General features: G+C 44.3%; 1 long non-coding RNA gene across 2 annotated transcripts in view; it reads left to right on the forward strand.

Annotated features, from left to right (window-relative positions):
• Nucleotides 1-562: 562 nt before the first annotated feature.
• Nucleotides 563-25,224, forward strand: part of LOC311522185 — a 30,714-nt gene continuing 6,052 nt past the window's right edge. The window contains exons 1-5 of one of the 2 annotated variants that reach the window (XR_014712066.1): nt 563-703; nt 10,716-10,904; nt 19,203-19,340; nt 19,692-19,740; nt 20,669-20,780. This is a non-coding gene — a long non-coding RNA (uncharacterized lncRNA). The remainder of the gene's footprint in view (nt 704-10,715; nt 10,905-19,202; nt 19,341-19,691; nt 19,741-20,668; nt 20,781-25,224) is intronic. The other variant, XR_014712067.1, reaches the window with a different exon arrangement.

Below are 25,224 nucleotides of genomic sequence, written 5' to 3' on the forward strand. Positions count from 1 at the left end.
AGCTCTCCTCCCCCTCTCCAAACATTACATGCAGAGTTGGCTGCAAAAAGGGAACCTGACCCAGGGGCAACTCCAGCTGAATTTTGCGTGTGAAAAAATTGGCCGAGGAGCTGTCACGAAGGCCAGGGCAGTAAATTCTGGATCTGATCGCTGTTTACTGCTTTCATTTCCCTTTCCTCCCAGCTTCTGTCACGCACTCCCAGGATGGCAGAGCCAGGGAAGGGAGTGAGGGAGTTGGACATGTGAGGGAAGAGCTTTAGACAGCAAATGGAATATAGCTCTATTTCTTATTACTAGAAGAAGGAGAGTTCGGTATTAACAGCAGAGCGTTTTTTATGCACCAAGTCTGCAAGCCTGGGCCTTTAGAACAGTGTGGCATGTAAAGGCACATGCTTATACCTATAGGATTATGCCTACAGTACAGATACACACTTACGTAACCACACTTAGGATTAGGAATCTGTCAGATTGCCTAGGGAGGGGACTGATAGGGAGGGTGAAGGACAAGATAAGCAGCAAGGCCATGTTGGGAGGGGCAAGAAAGGTACAGAGAACTAGGGAAGGAAGTGAAAAGGGAAACAGAATGAAGAGCGGTGAAGAATAGCAGTGAGGAGAAGGCTAGGAATGCAACAGAGGAAGGTGAAGAATGAAGGAAAGAGCAGAACAGGAGAATGTACTAGAATCGCTTCCATGAAAATGTGAGGTAAAACTGAGTTCGAACCAGCTAGGAGGCATCTCCCAAGCCATGCCTTAGAAAAGGGCTGAGGAGGAAACAGGACGCTCCAGCAGCTTCCACACTGCTTCCCCTTTAGGTCAGACCCATTTATCTATTTGTTTACTGTTAGCCACATTTCTTAAAAGCCAGCTTTGTGGTTGGGGTGATTTACACACTCTATAAACATGTGGAAGTCAATGGCTCTCACAGCTGCCTGCATTTCCTCCCCGAGAAAAAATGGGCATAAACTATGCCATTCTCCCTACCCTCCTCTTTCCAGCATTGTTGCATGACCACACCTTGACAAGCCCCCCTCTGCCCGTTACCAAACCATGTAGACTCCTGAGTGGCTCCGTGCAGGATACCTGGCAACACATGGTTCTTTTTCCTTGTAAAGATTTTATACAGTTGTAGTTAATGTTTGCATTAGTCAGTGATATGAAAAGTTATGTGTTTAGTGTTTTTTCTCTTGAGGCATAATGAAGACATAACAGCTGGGTTTGATTATCTAGCTCAGTGGTCTCCAAAGGGGGTGCGTAAGACCGTCCCTGGGGGTGCGTGGCAGGAGGAGCGCTGCCGACACGGCGGCAGCAGCACTGCTGGACCTATGATTCTTCGGCGGCACGCCGGCAGGAGCTCTTCTTCTTCTTCTTTTTTTTTTTTTTGCTTCCCCATAGCTGGCCCTGGGGGTGCGCGATTCAAAAAGTTTGGAGACCCCATTCTAGCTGACTATCTCTAGATAGGTATATCTCAGTATTATTTGTATTATTGTAGCATCTAGGAGCCCTAGTCATGGGCGAGGACTCCATTAAGCTAGGTGATGTACAAAAACAGAACGAAAAGATGATCCCTGCCCCCAAAAATGTATTGCCTAATGCTTACATTTAAAAATCTTAAGTTGTTCCCCACAGCCATCATGAGATTTTGATAAATAATAACCTGGGGGGTTCTTTTTATTTGGAGTCTGCATTTTGAGCCTGTAGGGTTCCTGTTTTCAAGCTTTCTTCTGCAGCTAGAAGGGCTAAATATTTGTTTTTTTAAATGAAAGCTACAATTCTCATGTGCACATGTGACTCCAGGAGCTTTAAGAACAACAACAAATGTCACAAGGCTTGCAATAAAATTGTGAGTTGACAATAGTCTGTGTCTCTGTTTCTGTGGCTCTGTCACCAGTAATCTGAGTGCCAGGTGCTGAGAAGAGTAGGAACAAAACACTCTTGGTCTCTCTTTCCTCCTCCACCTCTTGGAGTAAACTTGAATAATCAGTCGAACTAGTCTGTTGGTATGAAGGGCTTACCGAGGGAAAGCTGAATCAGAGATGAAGTCAGCATTTGTGCTGAACATGGGGAGGTTAATGACTGCAGCACACAGGGAGATATAGCCTGTGGGCAGCAGGACTTCTGAAAGTGAGAGTTAAATTTAGGTTTCCCTCATAGTTTCAAGGCTGCCTTCTGTAAGGGTCTGGAACAGTTTGTCTCTAGGAAGTTTTTGTTTTATATTTTAAAACTTCAAACTAATCTAAAATGCTCAGGAGCTGAGTTTGGAGCTTTGTGCCTTTTGCCTCTCAGATCAGATCCTGTGAGCAGCTCCTGTGACATTGCAAGCGCCCTGGACTTCTATTGGACTTGGTGAGAATTGAAAGGTCTCAGAACTTTGGAAGATCTGACCCTTAGACAGTAGTTTAAAGAATCTTATGGGAAGCAGTGTGGTCCAGTGGATAGAGCTCTGAACTGGAGCTCAGGAGACCTGGCTTCTATTCATGGCTCGGTTGGTGGGTGACCTTGGGCAAGTCCCTTCCCTTCCCTGAGTCTCGGTTTTCTCATCTGCAAAATGAGGATAATGCTAGTGACCTCCTGTGTAATGTGCCTTGATATCTTCTAATGAAAAGTTCTATATAAGAACTCATTATTGTTATTACATATTGAAACCTAGCACTGTGACAGTCTCCAGCGGTTGAAATGTTCAGAGTAGTGGGTGAGCTTAGGGAGGTTTGTAATTCCCTTCATTTTGGGGGTGATGGGCCCACTTTTGCAGTCGGTCTCCTACAGTTTGTGTGAACTCTATGCAGTCGGTTGGGTATCTTAATAGTCCTTAGTGGTCGTGTGCAGTTTCCAGAGAGTGATGGAATGGCTGTGCCATAGCCGACATTAGCATTCTGGTGTTTTTTCAACACCATGTAAACAACGTGTTCAGAAAAGGAGATACATTTCTTCTGGTGCTTGAAGTTCCCCAGGTACATGCACATGGGGCAGAACTGGCAAGGGCAATCCTGCAATATGATGTCTGGTACATATATTCCAAACATTTTGGAATGGCTCTTGTGAAGCAATGCTACCAGCCTTAAAGCAGTGATCACCAAGCACAGGTAGCCTCTATTTCCAAGACTCTAAATGAATTGTGGGATATCTCATTGATGATAGGCTAAGGAGCCTTCTAACTCAAAGTTACTAATTTAAATCCAGCCCAGGCTGCAAATGACCAAAGTTGTTCCCTTCTGATGGTGGTTTGGTGAAATTAGTTGGCTGTCTCTCTTCAGTTCCTGATGGACAGGCATACACAGCACAAAACCCACCATAACAGCCTAAACTGATGGGCATCTTTGCTGCTGAGTGTCTCGGCAGCAGGACTAAGGACTGAGTGGGATGGAGATGGAAGTGTGCACTCTCACTTCTAGATGGAACTCTGTCAAATTGGTTTTGAGACATATGGGCCTGATGGTGAGACTTGCACTAGTGTTGCCTATTTTGTAACTGTTCTTTAGATACATGGAGGCCTCCAGGCCTGTCATTCTGGCACATTTAACCAATGCTGAATTTTAACACCTAATAATAATTCTGGACTTTAAACCTGAATTTCTGAGTGATGGGACAGTCCTGGGTCATTTCCAGGAATGAGTCCTTCAGAATCCAGTCTTGCTAGCACAGTCCAGATGGCCTTAATTTGGCCGTGAACTATTTCGAAGGGAGAGGGGGTCTAGTATACTTTGCGTAAAATCTACCTCTGTGCCAGTCTCTAATTGCTGAAATGCTCATTACAAAGCAAAATTTTGGCCCCAATTTAGCTCCCCAAAGGAACTGTGTTGCTTGGTTTACTCAATTCTTGTGAAATGAAAAAGTAAAATTTAGGTTATGTGTTAAAAATAATTGCTTAACAATAGGGGCAATTAGGTATTAAGATGATCTCAGGCTTCTTTTGGCACCATCTCTAGAGGTGTTTAGAGGGATAATGTCAAATAATTTAGGTCCAAAATGTAGGACTGGGGTCTGATTCACCCTCTGTTTATACCAGTTTAACTTGCATTCATAGACTTTAAGGCCAGAAAGGACCACCATGATCATCTAGTCTGACCTGCACATTGCAGGCCACAGAACCTCATCCACCCACTCTGGCAGTAGGCCCATAACATCTGGCTGAGTTACTGAAGTCCTCAAATCATGATTTAAAAACTTAAAGTTAGAGAATCCACCATTTACTCTAATTCAGACCAGCAAGTGACCCATGCCTCATTCTGCAGAGGAAGGTGAAAACCCTGCAGGGTATTCTGCCAATCTGACCTGGGGGGAAATTCCTTCATGACCCCAAATACAGTGATCAGTTAGACCCTGAGCATGTGGGCAAGACCTACCAGACAGACACCTGGGACAGAATTCTCTGTACAGTAACTCTGTAGTGTAGAGCTCTCCCTTTCTTGAGTCCCATCTCTGGCTGTTGGAGATATTTGCTAATTGCAGTCGCAGGTGGGCCACATGCCATTGTAGGCAATCTCATCATACAATCCCTTCCATAAACTTATGAAGCTGAGTCTTAAAACAAGTTTGATTTTTTTTTTTTATCCCCCCACGGCTCCCCATGGAAAGCTGTTTTAGAATTGCACTCCTCTGATAGTAAGAAAGCTTCATCTAATTTGAAGCCTAAAACTTGTTGATGGCCATCTTATATCCATTTGTTCTTGTGCCACCACTGGCTCCTAACTTAAATAACTCTTCTCTTTCCCTGATGTATATCCCTCTGATGTATTTATAGAAAACAATCATATCTCCCCTCGGCCTTGGTTTGGTTAGGCTAAACAAGCCAAGCTACTTAAACCTCTTGTAAGGAAGGTTCTCCGTTCCTGTGATCATTCTAATAGCTCTTCTCTGCACCTGTTCTACTTTGAATTCATCTTTCTTAAACATGGGAAACCAGAGTTGCTCACAGTATTCTCGATGAAGTCTTACCAGTGCCTTCTATAATGGTGTTAACTATCTCTACTGGAAATACTTCGCCTGATGCATCCTAGGATTGCCAGCAAAGGCCCTAATAGTTTTACTAAACCAGGGTGAATAGAATTTTTTTCATTATTTTTTGCAGCTCTTATTGAATACAACTTCTTTTAAAAAATGTCTTATTTTTCCAATCCCCTGCAGTGCTGGAAACCTAAACAAAACAGCATTATCCCAGGGCACGAGAACCTGGGGGTCAAATGAGTGAGCTATCGGGAGAAACTGGAACTGACTCAAAAGAGACCCATCTGTGTTAGTGTCACAGTACAAGCTAAAGGAATTGCAAGAAGTAAGCAAGCTGCATACATGGTGAAAAATAAATAAGGATTTTGAAGGTTCTTTCTGTGTTAATAATAAAAATTATTAGTGTTAGTAATGCAGTAGGAACATTTTTTTTAAAAAAATCTGATTTTTATTTTGACAGGGTAAATTAGATAAAACACCTGGGGGATTAGAGTGTAGAGAACAGTCTTGCTCCGTGCTGGATTTGGAAGTAGATAACCCAGGAGTCCTTTTCCATGTCCTATTACTTAAAATTCTAGGTAGGTAGCACTCCCATTGCAAATCAATGCAGGTATGAGTTGACAGGCCAGGAGCCATTACTGTGAATGCCTCCAACGGGAACCTGTGGAGGATGGGAACTTGTTAACAACAGGAGATTTGAAAATAGCTGTCCTGTCCTGGCCAGGTATGTCACAGTTAGCATCCAGTGGCCAGATGAGGGCACACAATGTTAATGGGAGGGCTGGTGTTGGAGCTGATGGGGGAAGAAGGCGCTAGGCTCTCTTCTGGCTCTGGATGACTTTGGGCAAAATGGTTGTCCCTTCTGTAAAAAGGGGGAACAGTTACCGATTGGTGTAAAGTACTTTTTTCTACGTAGCATTTTTTGTTGGTAGATCTCGCTCAGTAGCATTATTTATGTTAGTTTTGATGGAAGACTTCACTCTCTAGGGCCGCCAGACTGGTAGGTTTCACTAGCACTAACAGCACACAAATTTTAACAAGAAAGTTTAAAACAACCACCACCACCACCCAGTAATAGCTAAAGCTACCAGACTGTCTTATAACTGATGTGGCTTCTGGGGAGTGGAGTGGAGTGGAGTGGGGGGGGGGGGCAAGAAGCACTGGTCATCAATTAAACTGGGAACCGGTCTCAGCTGACCCAGAATCCAGCGTCACGAAGGTGGTATAGGCGCCTTCACCTCCCCTCCTGAGCTGTGCAGAGTGCGGGTCAGCCGCAAATAAGTCAGGCATGAAACTATGATGGAGGAACCGAAAATCAGGTGAAAGAAACCTCCCAATTGTGGGTTCTGGTCTCTCACCACGTTGGAAGGAGGGTCACTCATTCAAATCTCAGGCTGAGACTCTTGTCATTAGTGAGCAGACTGATACCTTTACCTGTGTGGATTCGTACTTTGCACTGGGAATAGTTCCTCTGACGTCAGTGGAGCTACGTGTGGAGTAAGATGCTACTCAATTGGTATATCTACACTAGGCTTTCCTCACCACTTGATTGCCAGTTAACTTGAGTCGCCTAACACACTTGTACGTACCAGTCTGGGCATTCCTGGAACAAACATTTGTGCACACTAATGTTCATGGTTTTCCTAGAGCATTCTGGGTTAGGATGTTTTACACCCACTTTGCACTAATGTACATGGTTCAGGGCAGCAAGAGAATCAGGCCTGTTGTCTTCAGGGGACTATGCAAGTGAGTAAAGTTATGGCCTGTGTGTTTTCAGGATCTGGCCCATGTTGGGGGTCTCTGAGGAAGCAAATATTGTCAATTTTGACCTGAGATGTTTCGGTTTTTGTTCTAGTTATAAAGTCTGGTCATAAAGAACAGATCTGCAGTGTTCCCGTTAAAGAATCTGAATGTAATTGTTTTTTGGCTTGTTGCTGCTGCCCATAAATCAGTCTCAAAACAAATTATATTTCCAGGGAGGGCTTGAATAATTTATTAGCTGCCTAAAGTTCCCAGCGATGTCTCTGTGCATGGTCAGCTTAATTGGACAGAATTTTCATTAAAAATAGCAGTGGGTGGGGACATCAATATTTCTATCAACTGTCTTCCCCAGATGTGTTCTCTCCCTCTTGCTGCCCGTCCTTTACATGCTCTCAGATTGATGGTTTCTTTGTTTCAGAGGGCATGGAAGTGTACTCGTGGCCTCCTTCATTTACTTTGTCCAAATGCGCTGTTACACTCATGGCAACAAACTGGGTGGGGAAGGGACGTGCTAGAAGATGGGAGCAAAAAAGGACAGGTTTGCGGGGGACAGGGCTTAGCAAGGTCTGTGACTACTACAACACACTCCCTTCCAGAGCCTGGAATGGTACCCAAGATTCCGGAGTCTCAAAATTCCTCTGCTGGCCTCAAATATCTGTGAAACCCACTGGCAACATGTGAGTCTCATCCTCCTATAGTGGGACCTGCTCTAGAGATGAATCGGGGCTGTGTAGAGATGGAGACTGTTGGACAAGAATCCTGCCTCATTTGTTGCAGAAGTTGGAAGATCTGTAAATAAATGATTGAGGCAGGGAATTGCAGGAATAGAAAGGGTGATTTCATGGTTAAGGCAGTTGAATGCTGCCTTGGAGAACTGGATTCTATCCCTACATCTGTCACAGAGTTCTTACGCGATGCTGGGCAAGTCACTTAAACCAAACTTTTTACAGATGGCCACGAATTGTGCTGCATGTTCCTCATTTTCTGGGTACCCAGTCTGACACCCTGGGGTCTGATTTACAGGAGTGCTGAGCACTCACAGCTGCAGATGGAGTCAGTGAGAGCTGTGTTCTGAACATATAAAGAGCTACATAACGCTAGGTTCTCTGAAAAATCAGGATCTGGGAGTCTCATACTGGAGCCCAGAATTAGTGGACGCTTCTGACAATAACTTTAGGCCTCAGTTCCCCCTCTGTAAGCTGAGGATAATACCACCATGAGCACCATTGAAAAGCCCATGGGGGAGTTAATTCTGTATTCAGTGCAGGGTGTGGACAGCGTGCGGTACATGTGGCATGGGTGTAAACACTGAATGCTGAGGATAAAAAGAAATATGGAATAGCTTCCTATTAAGTGAACACGATGCACCCTCTGCACTGAATGAGGCAGGAATCCTGTAGAAAAAATAGAATGTGATCACAAAATTAAAGGCCATATCATAATGTAATATGCACAAGGGGTGTTGAATTAAGGTTGCACAGGCAATCTTAATTCTAGCATTTCCTAACTTTTGAGAGCTTGTTTTTTAAACTTTTCAGGTTTTTTATATATGTAGTGTTTTGTATGTAATCTTTACCTATATATTAGACAGACCAATAAACGGCAAACTAATATAGTCCACAAATAAATAGAGAACCCTAAAAACCACAGTTTGTACTAAACCTAATTCAGCCCAAATACAGGTGTCTATCTTTATAAGTATAAAATAAACATGGAATTGGCATGAGCGAGAGGCTACGTAAACACACTCTTGTCTTCCGTAGGAAACACAAAACTTCTTACTGTGCTCCCATGTGTACAAATAAAATAATAAAACATTGTGGTTCTAAGTAAATCTAAACATGTCTTTCCCCACCCCCCATCACACAGCACCAGTGTACGGAAACAAAGCCAAGCAGGGGTCTCTAACAGCTCTGGATTTAAGATTTCATCCTACCCTCGTTGTTAGGTACCTTTCAACAAAGTCAGTGGAGCTACACTGGTGTAAATTAGAGGAGAGTTAAGGCCTGGGACCAGATCCTCAGGTGGAGTAGTTTCAGTTACTCCGGTGAAGTTATGCCTGTTTATATCAGCTGAGGATCTGGCCCTATATTTTTACTAAAACCCTACTGATGACCTAATCGTGCATTGCTTGGACACCAACAATTTCTGCTGCAGCCAGTTGTCCTTTGGGTTGCACAAGGTATGTAAGAACAGGTTCAGTTGTTCTATTATTTTATTATCTTTCCAGTCGCAGACCCCTATAATGAGAGGTGCACCCCCAATTTCCAGTTCCTTCATTAGGAACTGAGGGGCGTGCATCACCTCTTGGATTCAGACATGCTATGACTACCAGGCTATCTGAGTATAAATTACAAGTTTCAGAGTAGCAGCCGTGTTAGTCTGTATTCGCAAAAAGAAAAGGAGTACTTTTGGCACCTTAGAGACGAACCAATTTATTAGTCTCTAAGGTGCCACAAGTACTCGTTTTCTTTTTGAGTATAAATGCAAGCTTTCTCCTTTGTATTAAGCCTGCCCTCCCTGTCTGATTCCATTAGTAATGTCACAATCCAGTGTTTGTGACATCACAGTCCATCGGAAGGCATGTGAGGGGGATTGATGCGATGGGGATTTGACAAATGCTGGGTTATTCAGAAATCTGTGAATGAATCAGGCAGGAGGAGCAGACTGATTAGAACAGGAAATGCTTCTCTTTATTCACAGATTTCCTGGTACTTGGCAAGCATGGAAAGTAGGAAAAGTCCATTGGTATGGACTTTTAACTGGGGGGCTTGATCAAATTGCATTGCTATGTGGTGCTTTTAACACAAGCAAATGAAGGTTGTGTTTTAACAGTTAGTTCAGTATTTTGTAGGACTTGCCCTATTGTAAACAATAAGCCAATAAATTTGGTGAAATTAGTTTCAGATGGAGAGCATGGTATAAAATGCAATAAGTGAAATGTTTGATCATGATCCAAGTTTGCAATTCACACTATAAATGAAACTGTTACGAGTGTTGTTTTAAATGGTAAATTCTGTAACACTTGTAAAAACTGCCGTGATAAGTCAATACGCTTATCCTGTGGGCACACTGAACAGACTAGCCCGACTGTATTTTTATGGCAACTGGAAGAAACCCCAGACGCTCTCATTAACTGCTGGGGCTGATCAGCACAAAACTAAAATTGGAGCTAGACAGCCTAATATTAACGTGATGCATTTATTCCACGTTCTGTTGGTCATACTTTGCATTTCATGTTGCACAGATCCATAGATCAGAACCATAATTAGCCTCTCCACACGGATCTCCCCATGCCCAAAGGAACAGGGGTCAGCCATGTCCATGGTACCTCCCCTCTGCCCCCACTGATGTGGTCTCTATGGTCTCCCCGCCCCTTTCCCCCTTCGCATTACTGCATCCAGAATGCTCTATGCTCTCTGTGCTTCAAAGGAGTAGGAATACCTAGGAGAACGTGTGCTTTCCTGCCCTCTGCAAACCAGAATGCTGGATTCCACTCACATCCATCTCTCTGCTCCAGGCTGCTGGGCAGATCTCTCTGAACTTAGGCAGACTTACACTCAGGTCTATCTTCCTGCAACTCAGATGCCAGTTGTGCACATTTTCCCCCACATCAATTGAGTGAGCAAGATGGCTTTATGATTACTTTAAATGGGCTGCATACGAAGACATTTGAAATGTAGTGGCCTGTGGTTCTCTAACACAGTAATGTCCAAACACCTTGCAGATAAGGAAGAATCTCCCAAGGGAAATAGGGGAAGCCCTCTTAATTGATGGATTTAACACCAGCCTGATTAAAATGCTAACAAATATACAACGGGGAACGCTCCTGGACTGGAAGGGGCGAACTAGAAGATCTAATAGGGCTTTGCCATTGCTAGGCTCTGTGACTCTCAGTAGAAGTCACTATAGGCGAATGCTGGAGCTCCAGGCCCTTGCTGTAGGAGTAAAACTGTGAGTGCAGTTGTGTGTTTCGTTCTCTCACTCTTTTTTTTTTTATTCTCTTCCTGCAGGTCTCTCTTTCCCCCTTCCTGTTACAGACATACAGTTCTCTGTCATACAGCCAGGATCATAACTGAACTGTGTCACTGGATGGTTAGTATTCCGTGATTCTTTCGACTCTCTTCTGGAAAGATTTTCTGCTCCACCGGTGACCCAAACGGCAGCTGACATTTAACAAGCTAGGAACACAGAAGGCTCAGGTAGAGATTGGGGGATTTTCTTGACCTTTTTGCCAACAACTTACGCAGAGGTGGCAACTGAGGTGGGCATCCCCATCTACTATATGCCAGGGGGTGATGGTTTCAGTGAGGACTCTTTCCTCGCCAGGTACTTTCTAACAGGATATCTCGTCCCTGCAATTGCTTCTTGAGTTCCAGGTCCTCTGGACTCTCATATTTTTTTAGCCATATTCTCCTCCCTTTTTCCTAAACCCTTTTTGTCTCTCTCATTTATTTAAACTCCTGGGGCCAAATCCATTCCTAATGTAACCCCCCGGAGGTCCATGGAGTTCCAGCAGAATGCAATCTGCCTGATCTCTTGTGTTCATACACATGGCTGCTGGTGTAAACCTGCATGTTTATAATAATGCCATCTCTTTTGGGCCAGACCGTGAAATCTCAGTGCCCGTGGGTGAGCCGTTAGTCCCATGAAAGTGTCAGTAACAGCTTTTCACAATATGGCCCTAGGCATTGTTGATTATTATTTTTAGTATTTATTATTGTGTGGTGTTTGAGCTGTTGGGATTTTGTGTCTTTGGTGGGCGTCCTGGGTATTCTGTTAACTATTGCAGTGCTCTTGATGTGCTTTGGAGAGAGGGCACTGAATAATGGATTTATGATAACTATTTTTATTGTTGGTATCACATTCGTATGCCAGCAGACATACATTTAAACACACATCCATGGTCACGCACCCAGGCTTGTTTATATACCACCAGAGAAATACAGTGCGCTCATGTTGGAAACACGTGTGTCAAATTCTCTACTGGCTTGACTCCCTCGACTCTAGTGGGAACAAAGAATGGTGAAACCTGCAGTAGGGAATATCTGAACTATTGGTGTACCTTTTAGGCTTGTCATTTTCTTACTGACTGTAAAGTCAAATCTGTACTAAAAGGGCTGTTGAAGAGAATGGTGACATCTTTGTGAGTGCCACAGGTGACTCTCAAAGTGGTTCAGAGAACAAGTCCTTATCTGCCTATATCTCACATGCAGTTACATAAGAGCATAAGAGTGGCTATACTGGGTCAGACCAAAGGCGACCAATGCCAGGTGATTTAGAGGGAATGTACAGAACAGAGCAATTATTGAGTGATCCATCCCGTTGCCCATTCCCACCTTCTGCCAGTCAGAGGTTTAGGGACACCCAGAGCATGGGTTTGCATCCCTGACCATCCAGGAACTTACCTTACTGTTTCTGAACCCAGTTATACTTTTGGCCTTCATAACAGTCTCTGGCAATGCGTTCCTCTGGCTGATTGTGCGTTGTGTGAAGTAGTACTTCCTTTTGTTTGTTTTAAACTAGTTGCCTATTAATTTAATTTGGTGACCCCCCAGCTCTTGTGTTATGAGAAGGGGTAAATAACACTTCCTATTCACTTTCTCCGCACCAGTCATGGTTCTATAGACCTATGTTATATCCCTGGTTAGTCATGTATTTTTTCAGCTGAACGGTCCATTTTTTTAAAAATCTCTCCTCATACGGAAGCTGTTCCATACCTCTCATCATTTTGTTGCCCTTCTCTGCACCTGTTCCAATTCTAGTATCTCTTTCTGAGATAGGGTGACCAGAACTGCAGGCAGCATTGACACTGTGGGCATGCCAGGGATTTATACAGTGGTATTATGATATTTTCGGTCTTATTATCTATCCATGTCCTAATGGTTCCTAACATTCTGTTAGCTTTTTTGTCTGCTGCTGCATGTTGAGCAGATGTTTGCAGAAAACTACTGCTTTTAGAGTTTTTCTGCTACTTGGTTCTGTTTAAAATAGGTATGTGAACCAGTTCTGGTCCAACAGTCAACCTAAACCTTCACCCAAAACTTGATCCCAGATCTTGAAGCTCTTAAAAGTTGTATTTGTATAAAAAGCCCCAAAACCAAAGGCACCAGGAAAGCACAAAAGGCTGCTGTTCTGTTTCTGATCCAGACAAACACAGAAAGCACTGAAAATCAGGTGAAAGTCTGATCTGTTCAGATTGATAGCCACAAGCAGTCCAAATAAGTTTACTTAAGGTCTGGATAACAGGACGGGAAGGAGTGGGGTAGGCTGGGATGGGAACATGGAGGATTTACTTCTGTTATATGATACACCGTTTGAAAAATGGAAGGAAAGGGTGAATTGGAAGCTGCTCCTGAGTGCAGTAATCTACAGAGATGGATTTATAGGGATTTTCTGGGCTTCAGAAACTCAGCTAGCCTATAAAGAGAGGCCAGCATGCATGAGGATGATTAGAAAGCATAAAATAACAGAGGGGGAAAAAGGGAAAGTACTAACTGTTCGTAGCTGGGCCTTCGGTGAGTGTGGTGTTAAGGTATTTCTCTGAGCAGGACAGTGAAAATAAAACGAGAAAACAGCTGAGTATAAGAGATGGTAAAGAGCTGATGCATCCTAGTCTTTCCCTCACCAGAGCAGGTTTGTTCTTACAGTGCATTTTCTGGTGTTCTTGCTAGTCCCATTTTCAATGTCCAAAGCAATCGGGCTGCCCCAACTTCCTGCCCTAGATGAATCATCTCACTGTCAGGAAACTTTCCGGCTATTCAGCCTAAATTTACCTTTTCTTAATTGCAGCCTATTACTTCTACTTATAGCCCCTTGGAGATCCCTAAATATTTTTTCCTGCTCCTGTGGGACAAGCCAATCAAGGATAAAATACTTGTTATATTGTGTGCTACAGTTTGAAGGAAGATCACTCCAGCCCCTCCATCCCACTAGGAGACTAAATATGGCTTAGATTATTCAGGCTGAATACTTAGACTTCAGGAAGCCGTTCATGCATTTCTAGCCAGCTTGGCTTCATGCAAAGTTGCTGTCACTAATTAATCAAAGAGAGATTCCAGTCATGTTCTCTGCTCTGGAATCAGGCTGCTTTGGCCTGACATATCCATGAAAAAAACAAGGCGCTGTTCTCCCCCCCTGACATTCCCTCCTCCCCAGAAAAGCAAGAAAAGGTCCTTCTGCCTAATTTAGCGATACCAGACATCCCGATTTTATTGGGCCCATCCCGATATTAGGGACTTTGTCTTATATAAACAACTATGCCCTCTTACCCCCGAAAAAAAAAGTGTCCTGATTTTTCGCATTTGCTATCTGGTCACCCTAGCCTAAATTGAATTCAGGTATAATGCAAGGAAACGCAAATATAGTAGGTGAGCAATAAAATGTGGTAGCGGCTACTCTACTTTCATTACAGCAAGCTGGTACTTAAACTTGATTGCCAAATCTTCGCTCTATCCCTTTTGTAACCCAAACTGACAATGTTTTACATCTCAGGTGACTCCTTTTCCCTCTTGTTTCCTGGTATTACTCCTGTGGCTGAGGGGAGATGCTGGTTGCTATTGCTTTAGATACAGTGCTCAGCTAGTTATGAATTGTGCCAGCCCAAATCGGTCATAAAATCCATGTCAGTGCTGGGGAGTCCTTAGGTTTAGTTAGAGGACTTACCCTTCTCAAGTTTTCTTTTGTGCTCATTCCCTCTGGGGTTCGCTTGATTGATAAGCAGCACTGTAAGCCAAGCTCTCAGAGATGTGTCAAGAGTGAGGTGGGGAGACTGAATTCTTTGACCCTCTGATTAAAAAAGGGTAGGAAATGAAAGCCTGGGTCTCCTGTCACATTCTTTTTTGCACAGATTTAACTTCTTTGACTTGATGGGCATGACACCTGATTTACACAAGGCTGTGTGACGGGAGACTCATGCCCTGTGCTTGGAAACCATGTTTAAACTCAGTTTAAAGCCCTGTAGCCTATTAGTCTGCAGGAATGGTTTCTAGCCCTGTTAAAAGTTGGCACTATGGACAGACTGTAACTGTGCCCCCATAATCATCTATAGATTTTGGCAGTCCAGAGTTTCAAAGGAGTTAGGGCATCATGATTAGGGCCCTACCAAATTCATGGTCCATTTTGGTCAATTTCATGGCCATAGGCTTTTAAAAATAGTCAATTTCATGGTTTCAGATATTTACATCTTAAATTTCACAGTGTTATAACTATAGGGGACCCCACCCAAAAGAGGGCTGTGGGGGGGTGGGATGCAGTATTGCCACCCCTACATCTGCACTGCTGCTGATGGAGGCGCTGCCTTCAGAGCTGAGCAGCCAGGGAGCAGCAGGCAGTGCAGATGAGAAGGGTCCATGGTATGGGGGAGGATCACTTTTTGGGCAGGGGCAGGGCCAGCCTTACAGGTGAGTGATTGCCCAGGGTCCTGTGGTTCTCCTCCCCGCCCCCACAGCCAGCCCAAGGCCTCTTTAACCCCCCGAGTGCTGGGCCCGGAGCTGAGGAGGGTAGAAGTGTGATGGGGTGGCACTCCAGGGAATAGTCGCAGAGTTTCTTGCAGCCAAGGGAGGTTCCCAGAGAGCAGCCCCTGCAGGAGAAGAGGAAATCCCATCCCTCCCGAACCCTGCCAGGACTAGCAGCTGGAGCCCAGCACATGGTAGGAGCCCTAGCTGGGGGGCTCCTAGTCCTGCCCCTTCCCTGCAGATTTCACAGTGGAGACCAGATTTCACGGTCTATGATGCATTTTTCACAGCATGAATTTGGTAGGTCCCTACTCGTGATTAAGTCCCCTCTATGGAGCTGAATTGGAATTAATTTGCAAACTGGATACAAGTAACTTAGGCTTGAATAAAGACTGGGAGTGGATGGGCCATTACACAAAGTAAAACTATTTCCCCATGTTTATTCCCCTCCCCCACCCCCCACTGTTCCTCAGATGTTCTTGTCAATTGCTGGAAATGGCCCACCTTGATTATCACTACAAAAGGTCACCCCCCCCCCCCCACTCCCCTGTTGGTAATAGCTCACCTTAAGTGATCACTCTGGTTAGTGTGTATGGTAACACCCATTGTTTCATGTTCTCTGTGTATATAAATCTCCCCACTGTATTTTCCACTGAATGCATCCGATGAAGTGAGCTGTAGCTCACGAAAGCTTATGCTCAAATACATTTGTTAGTCTCTAAGGTGCCACAAGTCCTCCTTTTCAGCAAGCCCTTCTGTAACCCAGTGTAGCTGGAACTATGTTTAAACACAACCTCCAGACGCAGCTCACGGCCCAGTCTTGAAAGGACCTGTGTTTCATCCGCAGAGCTCAGAATGCTCCAGCCTCGCACTCTGACCTGTGAACTTCAGCCAGCATTGGGAGGCAGTGGTGTTTCACAGGAAGAAATTCATCCTCCTGACTCTAGACAGTGTCTCCTATACCTGCTAGAGTAAGACGACCTCACTGGTGCATCCAGGGATGTTACCCACAGCCGGATGGGCTTTTCTTCCCCTAATTAAATCTGAGGAGAAGTGGGGGGTCGGGGGGAGGGTGTTTGGCAGAGAGAGGGAGTTGTCAGCATGTCCTGCCAGTGAAAAGAAGGGACTGAAATGAAAAAGTTCCTTCTGGCATGCGTAATCAAAAACTAATCACTGCTGTGTATAACTCGCTGTTGTTTCTGTGCAAGTGTGAGCCAGGGGAGTGCAGGCTGCTTGGCTAAAGGACAGAGCCCCCGCCCCCAACTGTCTCACACTGGGGGTGTGGGGGGAGGGAAGTGTGTGGAGGGGAGGATTAATCCACTGTCGCTGTGGATTAATGCTGACAGGAGGGCTGGACTGCAACAAGATAGATGACAGGGTTACACGGCAATGCGTGAGAACCCTGCCCCTTTTAAGCGAGCTCTGTTTTCCTTGCGTGACTGCTTTCCTTCTCTCTTCCAGCCAGCTTCCACCTTGTGACCGGCTCTCTTAACTCATTCTTTTCTGTCCATGGGAGGGAGAGTGCAGAAACTGGAGGAGTCAGGGGGCAGGAGGGGAAATCTGGCCCAGGGTTTAGAAGTGAAACAAGATGCGAGAAGCCTGCTTTGTTCAGAGGGCAGCTTCTTTTACAAGAGTGGTTTGGTACGTTAGCACTGGAAGGGAGCACAAACTCCCCGCTCCTACCTTCCAGCTGCACAGCGCTCTCAGAGAGCAGGAGCTCCCATGATCTCAGCAATCAATCAGTAGCCTGATAGATCAGTTCATTAGGGTGACCATTTTACCCAATGAGAAAACGGGACATCCGGAGGGGCCCTTCTCCCCCGATGCTGTTGCCAGTCGCTGGAACCTGCAGGGCCCCCCTCAGGAGGCTTATGCCCATGGCTGGAATCATGTGCAGGGCCCCCACATGCTGGAATGTTGCCTCCCCCTAGCCCTGCCTCCCCACCTGCGGGGGGCTGGCATCTCCGCTCAACCCTTCCTGCACCGCACCTGACTCTTCTGACAAAAGTGGGCATTTGTCCAGTTTGCTCTTGCTAACTGATCAAGTCAGCAGGAGCAAACTGGACAAATGCCTCCTTTTGGGGGGGGTGGGGGAGAGTGGGGTCAGCTGGGACAGGGCTTAAAAAAAGGGACTGTCCCAGCCACAACCAGACATACATTCACCCTAGTTCACGTACCCACACTGCTAATGGTAGCAATTCAGCACTCAGGCTTTTATCCTGTCACTGTAAATACAAACCAGCTGTACAGAACGTGGTCTGCTGCTACTCCCTGCTCTGCTAAGGTCTTCCCCTTCAAAGGTCCAGTGTACGTCTAGCTTTCACCTTAAAAATCCCCAGTGTGCTCCTTCTAAGTAAGTCCCCAAGCCCAGCTCTGCTCCTGTTGGGGCAGTCTCTCACAGGCACCCCCAAACTCCCCTCCCCCATCACTTCCCCTGTGGCCACTCTTCAGACTGGCTCTCCCCTGAGCCCTCTACAGGGCCCCTGGCTCACTCTTCCCTCCACAGTAACCCCACCCTCACTCCCCCGTCCACCAGCGTGAAGCAAGCTGTGGGGGCAGTACAGTACGTGAGGAATCAAATGATTGTTGTTCCACTTCCTGCTTGAAACCTTCAGGATTTGACAAATATTAGAAAAGAGCTGCTGTGGTGGGAGTTTTTGTTTAAGATGGATATTTGTTTTAAAAGAGGTGGACTAATGCAGTCACAATGGATAAATAGCTCTGCTGGGAACACAGCAAAGTTTCTCAGAGTACAGGACGAATAAAGCAGATACATACCAACAGTTGCGGCCATGGGGCTTTCAGAGTGGTAGTAGCTAAATGTTGCTACTGGCTGAAGGCTGGTGTGGGCTTGTACTCTGATGTGATTTGGTTGTCTCAATCCCGTTCCTAGTGGACAAGTGAGCATATCAGATTGGTAAAACCAATACCAGTCTCCACAAAGAGGTAATAGAGCACATAGGTAGAACAACCTTACCTCCTCCAAGTTCATCCCCCACATCCATGCTAGGTCTGTTCCTTGGACAACTAAAGGATTTTGTCTCCAGGGCCAGCAGTCTGCTGACTTTCAAGAGTACTAAATTCACTCAGTTTTTTTAAGGATTACATTAAATGTAGAAAAAAGAGAGCCCTAAACATTAGTAACTACTTATGGGAGAATCTGGGACATGTTGCGATGGACTCCTGTTAACACAGGAATTTTGGTCACTGCCAAACTGGGATGGATTGGAACCTGTGATAGGCTGTTTCTCACCACTAACTAACTGTCTAAGGCTATGTCTACACTGGCACTTTTGTCGCTGAACGACAAAAAGTTTAGCAATGAAAAGTGCTGGTGAGGATAGCGCTTTGTCGGCAGGAGCCGCGCTCCTGGCGATGAAGCTACCAACCCTCATTGGGGGTGGTTTTATTTTGTCACCAGGAGAGCTCTCTCCTGGTGATAGAGAACGGCCATGCAGCGCACATTACAACGGTGTGGCCACAGCGGCACGGCCGTGGCATTGTACAGTGCACTGTGTCATCATAGCCTAATTCATCAAATCTTCCAGGACTGATGGAGCTTTGTAACACTAATGCATTCTTTCCTTCCCCAGCAAACTGCTGCCCAGTTCAGAGAGTGGCACTCCAACACTCAGAATGGGGGCAGGGGGGCAGAGAAAGAACACTATGAAATATTAAACACGCTCATCCACCTCTCATTGTATAAAATATAAACGTATAAATGTCTTCACATAGCACCCTAGATGTACACAGCCTTGTAAAACAGCTAAATAGCACCCAACAAAAACTAGAACAGCTGCTCCAAAACACTTACAGGGGGAAAGTATGAGGACAGGCTTAACTATTCAAAAGGGGCCTGGAATTTTAGGTACCTTAAAAAAAAAATTTGATATCTGGGGCCTAAGTTCCTGAGCAGCAGCAACTTCTTCTGAAGTAAATGGGAACTGAGGATGACACCACTAACAAACAGCTGCCTGCCTACCAAGCAGTGAGTTGTATTCACATGCAACGTGCTAATGCTGAAAATGTTTCCTTTGTTTTCAGACAGGCAGTGTGTCATGCCATTCCAGGCCAGGCTGCAGTTCTGGTGGGATGAGATCTGTTGCTACACCAGAAACCTTAGACACTACCTCACTAGCCAAATAAGAACTTTTCTGGGCACTGGAAAACACTGGGAAAGAGGTAAACCCTTAGAACGTCAGCACTAGCCGGTCTGTGAGCTAAATGAATGCTCAGGATGATGTGTGTAGAGGTACAGTCTCCAGAAGGATCATCTTTTCAATAGTAACATAAAAAGAGTAGTGTAATTCAAGGCATAGATGATTATTGAGAATAGCTATCATAAACCTAGAGAAAATAACTTTCTGCAATGTACTATACATGATATTTTAACCAGGGTGCCCCCAGCTCTGCATCCCTTTTAGCTGAAGATATTTTTGTGTTTACTTTTGCTCTACAGTGGGGCCATCAATTTAACTTCAGCCTCAGTGTTATGTCAGTTACATTTGTTTTCTTCCCTCTCAAAAATTGCAGATGCTACAAAAAACTATAAGGAAGAATTACTCAGCTGTAGAGCTATCAGGTAATAATTACTTTGTATTTCAGTTAGTATCTTTCATTCAAGGAGCTCGGTGGTCTCCACAGATTAATCAACTAAGCTTCAAATGATATGTGAGAGATAGATGAAGGGGGTCTCTATATAGCCCTTACCTACCGGTGCATGCAGTCTCAAGGAAGAAACATGGAATCAGTTGAACGGTAGAGGACAAACTTATAGAACAGTTTAGGGCAGGGAATGAAGAATAATGTAGCCAGTTATCACTGTGGGGGGAATTTAGATAATCAACATCCTGCTTATCTCAATAGGACACACTTTCTCTTAGAAAAAAGAAAAGGAGGACTTGTGGCACCTTAGAGTCTAACCAATTTATTTGAGCATAAGCTTTCGTGAGCTACAGCTCACTTCATCGGATGCATTCAGAGCGGATGCATTCAGTGGATTCCACTGAATGCATCCGATGAAGCGAGCTGTAGCTCACGAAAGCTTATGCTCAGATAAATTGGTTAGTCTCTAAGGTGCCACAAGTCCTCCTTTTCTTTTTGCGGATACAGACTAACACGGCTGCTACTCTGAAAACTTTCTCTTAGGTGATTGAATGCCAATAGTTGTTACTGAAAACAAGGAAAAGATTGGTGGCAATCCATGGGGCTTCAAAGCCCAAAGTTCACTGTAATAATTAAACTATCTTCCCCTATTCAACTAAATAAAAGAGATTCTAGAGACTAAAGCTAATGGAAATACTGAAGCCGATTGCGAGGGGGGAACAGAACAGATAACGCATGGTCCTGTTGGTAGCTACAATTGTATCCCCTTCCTGTAACTATCAGCCATACAATCTCTCCACTAGCACCAACAGCCAGTGTTTTACCACTGGTAGCAATGACCATTATATTATAGACCCTGTAGTACTCAAAGGAGACAGCTTTTTTTTTTTTTTTTTTTTTAAAAGGTTAATAGTGGATATTAAACTCGACGACACAAACTGCACTTGAATGAGAAGACAAGCAAGCATCCAGAGTTATCCCTTGTGGATGAGACTGATGCTTCAACTGCAGATTCTGGTGAGGAAACCTAGGCATGAGCAACGTTGAAATGAGATAACACAGGGGTTCTCAAACTTCATTGCACTGCAACCCCCTTTTGACAACAAACATTACTACGTGACCTCAGGAGGGGGGACCTGAGCCTGCCCGAGCCCCACCACCCGGGGTAAAGGGGCCCAAAGCCAAAGGGCTTCAGCCCCAGGCAGGAGGCCAGTAACCTGCACCCCGATGCCCCAAGCTGAAACCCTTTGGCTTTGGCCCTGGGGCCCAGTGAGTCTAAGCCAGTCTTGACAACCCCATTAAAATGGGGTTGTGACCTACTTTGGGGTCCTGACCCAGTTTGAGAATTGCTGAGATAACACAAACCATGTGCAGAAATGCTTCTGTTTTCCTTCTGAATTCTGACCTTTAACAAAGATCCCCTCCAGAGGCAAGTTCTGTTGTCCCACAGTGGGTTTGTATATTTGCAAAGCTAACAAAGAGGGATAACTGGAGCCATTGAGTAGTGCTTTCTTTACGCTTGCACCAGCATGTCTACATCTGGAAAAATTTAGCATATGCTTCTGAAGCTGGCTAGTTAGGAAAACTTTACTGACCACACACAATGGAATAAACTCAGCCAGCTATCTGCCCACAAAGTAAGATGCAGCAAGTTATGAGCTGTAACTGTTTTCTTATGAGAGAACACTGAAATATTTCTCAACAGCATGACACTATGTGCTATTCTTCCAACTGTGAGCCTAGTTCAATTCCTCAGGCCCCATGGTTTCTGCATTTCACATTTGAATCATGCCACTTTTCAATTTGTGTACAAAATGCAAATTATGTAGCCAATAGTGTTGCCAGTTTTCCTGGAGATGCAGAGCAGATGTGTCATTCCTCAGAGGACTGGCAGCTGGACTTTCGTGACTGGTAACTAACCAGAGCTGAAACCACTATGGGGTTGGTCCAGGCAGCAGGATATATTACAGTCTACCATACCGCAGTCAATGGCCCTCAGGGGGGAAAAGAAAAAGCAAAATATCACACTCTGGGCATGTATAGCTTTTAATTAATCCAAATACTTCAGCCCCCTGGTTTCCCCTACCAATACTTCTAAGAACACAGATTGTCATGCACTGTGAAACTTTCAGTTCAACAATAATCCTTTCAAATTAGTCATGTCTAGACTCCAATTTAGGTACTTAGCAAAATGGTCTTGAACAGTGTGGTCTGTGTAAAAAGAGCAGCTCTCTGAATTTATAACCACCCTGTTGACTAATCACATCCCAGTGCTCTCAAGGACACCTTTTTTTTTTTTTGTGGAAGTGTCAAGGAAAGTGCTATAAGGGGACACTAGGAAGAGTGTTTACAGGAAAAGCAGTATTAGCTGTGCTCCCCTGAGATCAAGGGATATGTTGATGACAGGCTTATTTTTAAGTATTTAACATGTTTCAAAGAGGATTATTACTTCAACATACAAATCACTGCTGTGTGATGAGCACTATCAGCCTTCATGGGGAAATGCCTAGCTGGCCAGCTCTATGGATAAAACAAAAGTTACATTAGGCAAAATTTCCTAAGTACTTTAGGAGCCTAAATCCCACGGACTTTCAATAGGTTTAGGCTTTAAGTAACTTAGGTGCTTTTGAAAATTTTACCTCTGTTCCCCCCTAATTGCTTAGCTCGAAGTCTTGCAACTACATCTAGACAGCTCTTAGTGTGGAAACCAGAGTTTTTATGGAGGGCAATTTGATACCAATACAGGTAAGAACTTCAGGAGTAATTGCAGTTGTGCAAAAGACCAAATATTAGAGATAGAAATAGAGGGGAAAAAATGGATTAGTAGCATCAGTTTAATTTTATGGAGCTAACATACAGGGAGATCCAAATAGAGACTATAACTAAATTATCAGATGCTGTCAAAGCACAGCAGAAGCAACACAATACATAATAGGATGAGAGTGGAAATGGAACTTTTACATTTCAGTGCTGCTGAAGGCTGAATAAAGCTAACCTTGTTCTCTGCAAATTCAGGAGTAGTTATCTGCTAGAAAAAGATGAGCTGGCATTACTATGCACCAAAAAAGTCTTCATAGACAAGAGAGGCCTTTAAACTCAAACTGCTCTCAGATTAAATCTCAGAAACTAAGCTGTCAAATCTAGCTGCTACTTCGTAGGACACCTGCAATGAAAATCTGTTGTAAAAATGTGCATCTATGCAGGAGACAGAACTTTCCTGGGGGCTGGTCTGAGATTGTGGAATGAATGCCACCAGGAACTAAGGATCATCACAAACCTGACCATCTTCTGTTCCAACTGCAAGGCTCATTGCCTTCTCTGACAAATTTATAGCATACACACAGCATAACCCTACTAAAACAAGACAGTCCACTGCACCTGCTTCTCCCCCTGGGAAGGATTAGAGGATAAATACATGACAGATGTTAGTCATGTTGCTTAATGCCTTACTAGAAGCCACTGATACCAGAGTGATGTGTGATATAAGAACCTAACTAGTGTGTTGGCGATTCAGTAGGTGACATTTCTCTGAGTTAGAATTGAGCTGCTTATCCAGCATGATATGAAGGGGCAGTCTGCTATTGGAGGGTTGGGTTCATATCAAACTTAAAACAGAACTCATGTAGAAATACTAATCCGAGTTTACTGGGTAAATTTCTCTTCAGCTAATTACATTCTGTGTGCAATTACAAACTGAATAATGTTTGTGATTTTCTAAATTATGGTGTAGTATTATGTGTGCTATTTAACAATAGGTGTGTTTTATACTAGATGTGACTGCAACTTTATATATTGTATACAAAAAACTATGTTAACAGAACATTAAAGTTGCAAAGTCAAACACTCAAAAGCTAAGAAATGGCTGAATTAAGGTAGTCTGTGCTGTCTCAGTTCCAGTCTCCTTAACCACCAAAAAGCACATCCTTGACCCAAAGGCTAGCTCCCTGCCACCTTTCAAGGCCCTGCTTAAAGGATCTGGGTGCTAGACTCTCTCAAAGAAAAGGGCAGAGCACAGTATTTTCCTCTAGCCTCATTTTTGAAAATATCCAAACTGTGTTGGCTGAAATTTTACAAAAACAATTCAGCTGAAAGATGACACGCAGTCTGGAAAAATCTGGCAAAATGATAAACTGAAAATGGAGTCTTATAATGGGAAATGTCAGCCTAATAAGAGGAGCTACCATCCCCACCTATAGTGTGTGTTTGCTGAAGTGCTGAGCCTCTTTGTCACTGAAAGGCACCAAACGTAGAGTAGTTTCAGTATTACTGCTAAAAGAAAAGTAGTACTTGTGGCACCTCAGAGACTAACCCACTTATTTGAGCATAAGCTTTCGTGAGCTACAGCTCACTTCATCGGATGTATTCAGTGGAAAATACAGTGGGGAGATTTATATACACAGAGAACATGAAACAATGGGTGTTACTAGAGTGATCACTTAAGGGGAGCTATTACCTGAGCTATTATGAGGGGTTGGGGGGGGGGGGTGGAAGAACAGGACTTTTGTAGTGATAATCAAAGTGGGCCATTTCCAGCAGTTAACAGGAACATCTGAGGAACATTGCGGGGGAGGGGAGGATAAACATGGGGAAATAGTTTTACCTTTGTGTAATGACCCACGCCCAATCTCTATTCAAGCCTAAGTTAATTGTATCCAGTTTGCAAATTAATTCCAATTCAGCAGTCTCTCTTTGGAGTCTGTTTTTGAAGTTTTTTTCTTGAAGTATTGCCACTTTTAGGGTCTGTAATTGAGTGACCAGAGAGATTGAAGTGTTCTCCGACTGGTTTTTGAATGTGTTAATTCTTGACATCTGATTTGTGTCCATTTATTCTTTTACGTAGAGACTGTCCAGTTTGACCAATGTACATGGCAGAGGGGCATTGCTGGCACATGATGGCATATATCACATTGGTGGATGTGCAGGTGAACGAGCTTCTGATAGTGTGGCTGATGTGATTAGGCCCTATGATGGTGTCCCCTGAATAGATATGTGGGCACAGTTGGCAACGTGCTTTGTTGTAAGGATAGGTTTCTGGGTTAGTGGTTCTGGTGTGTGGTTGCTGGTCACTCTCACAGATCTTGGGAGACAGGCCAGTCCTTGCTTACAGACAGCCCCCCAACCTGAAGCAAATACTCACCAGCAACCACACAACAGAATGAGAGACTGCTGAATTGGAATTAATTTGTGAACTGGATACAATTAACTTAGGCTTGAATAGAGACTGGGAATGGATGTCATTACACAAAGTAAAACTATTTCCCCTTGTTTATTCCCCCCTCCTCCACCCCCCCCCCCGTTCCTCAGACGTTCTTGTCAACTGCTGGAAATGGCCCACCTTGATCATCACTACAAAAAGATTTCCCCCCCGCTCTCCTGCTGGTAATAACTCACCTTAAGTGATCACTCTCCTTACAGTGTGTATAACAACACCCATTTTTTCATGTTCTCTATGTATATAAGT

Source organism: Lepidochelys olivacea (genome assembly GCF_965140295.1).
Source record: "Lepidochelys olivacea isolate rLepOli2 genome assembly, chromosome: 6".
NCBI lineage: Eukaryota > Metazoa > Chordata > Testudines > Cheloniidae > Lepidochelys > Lepidochelys olivacea.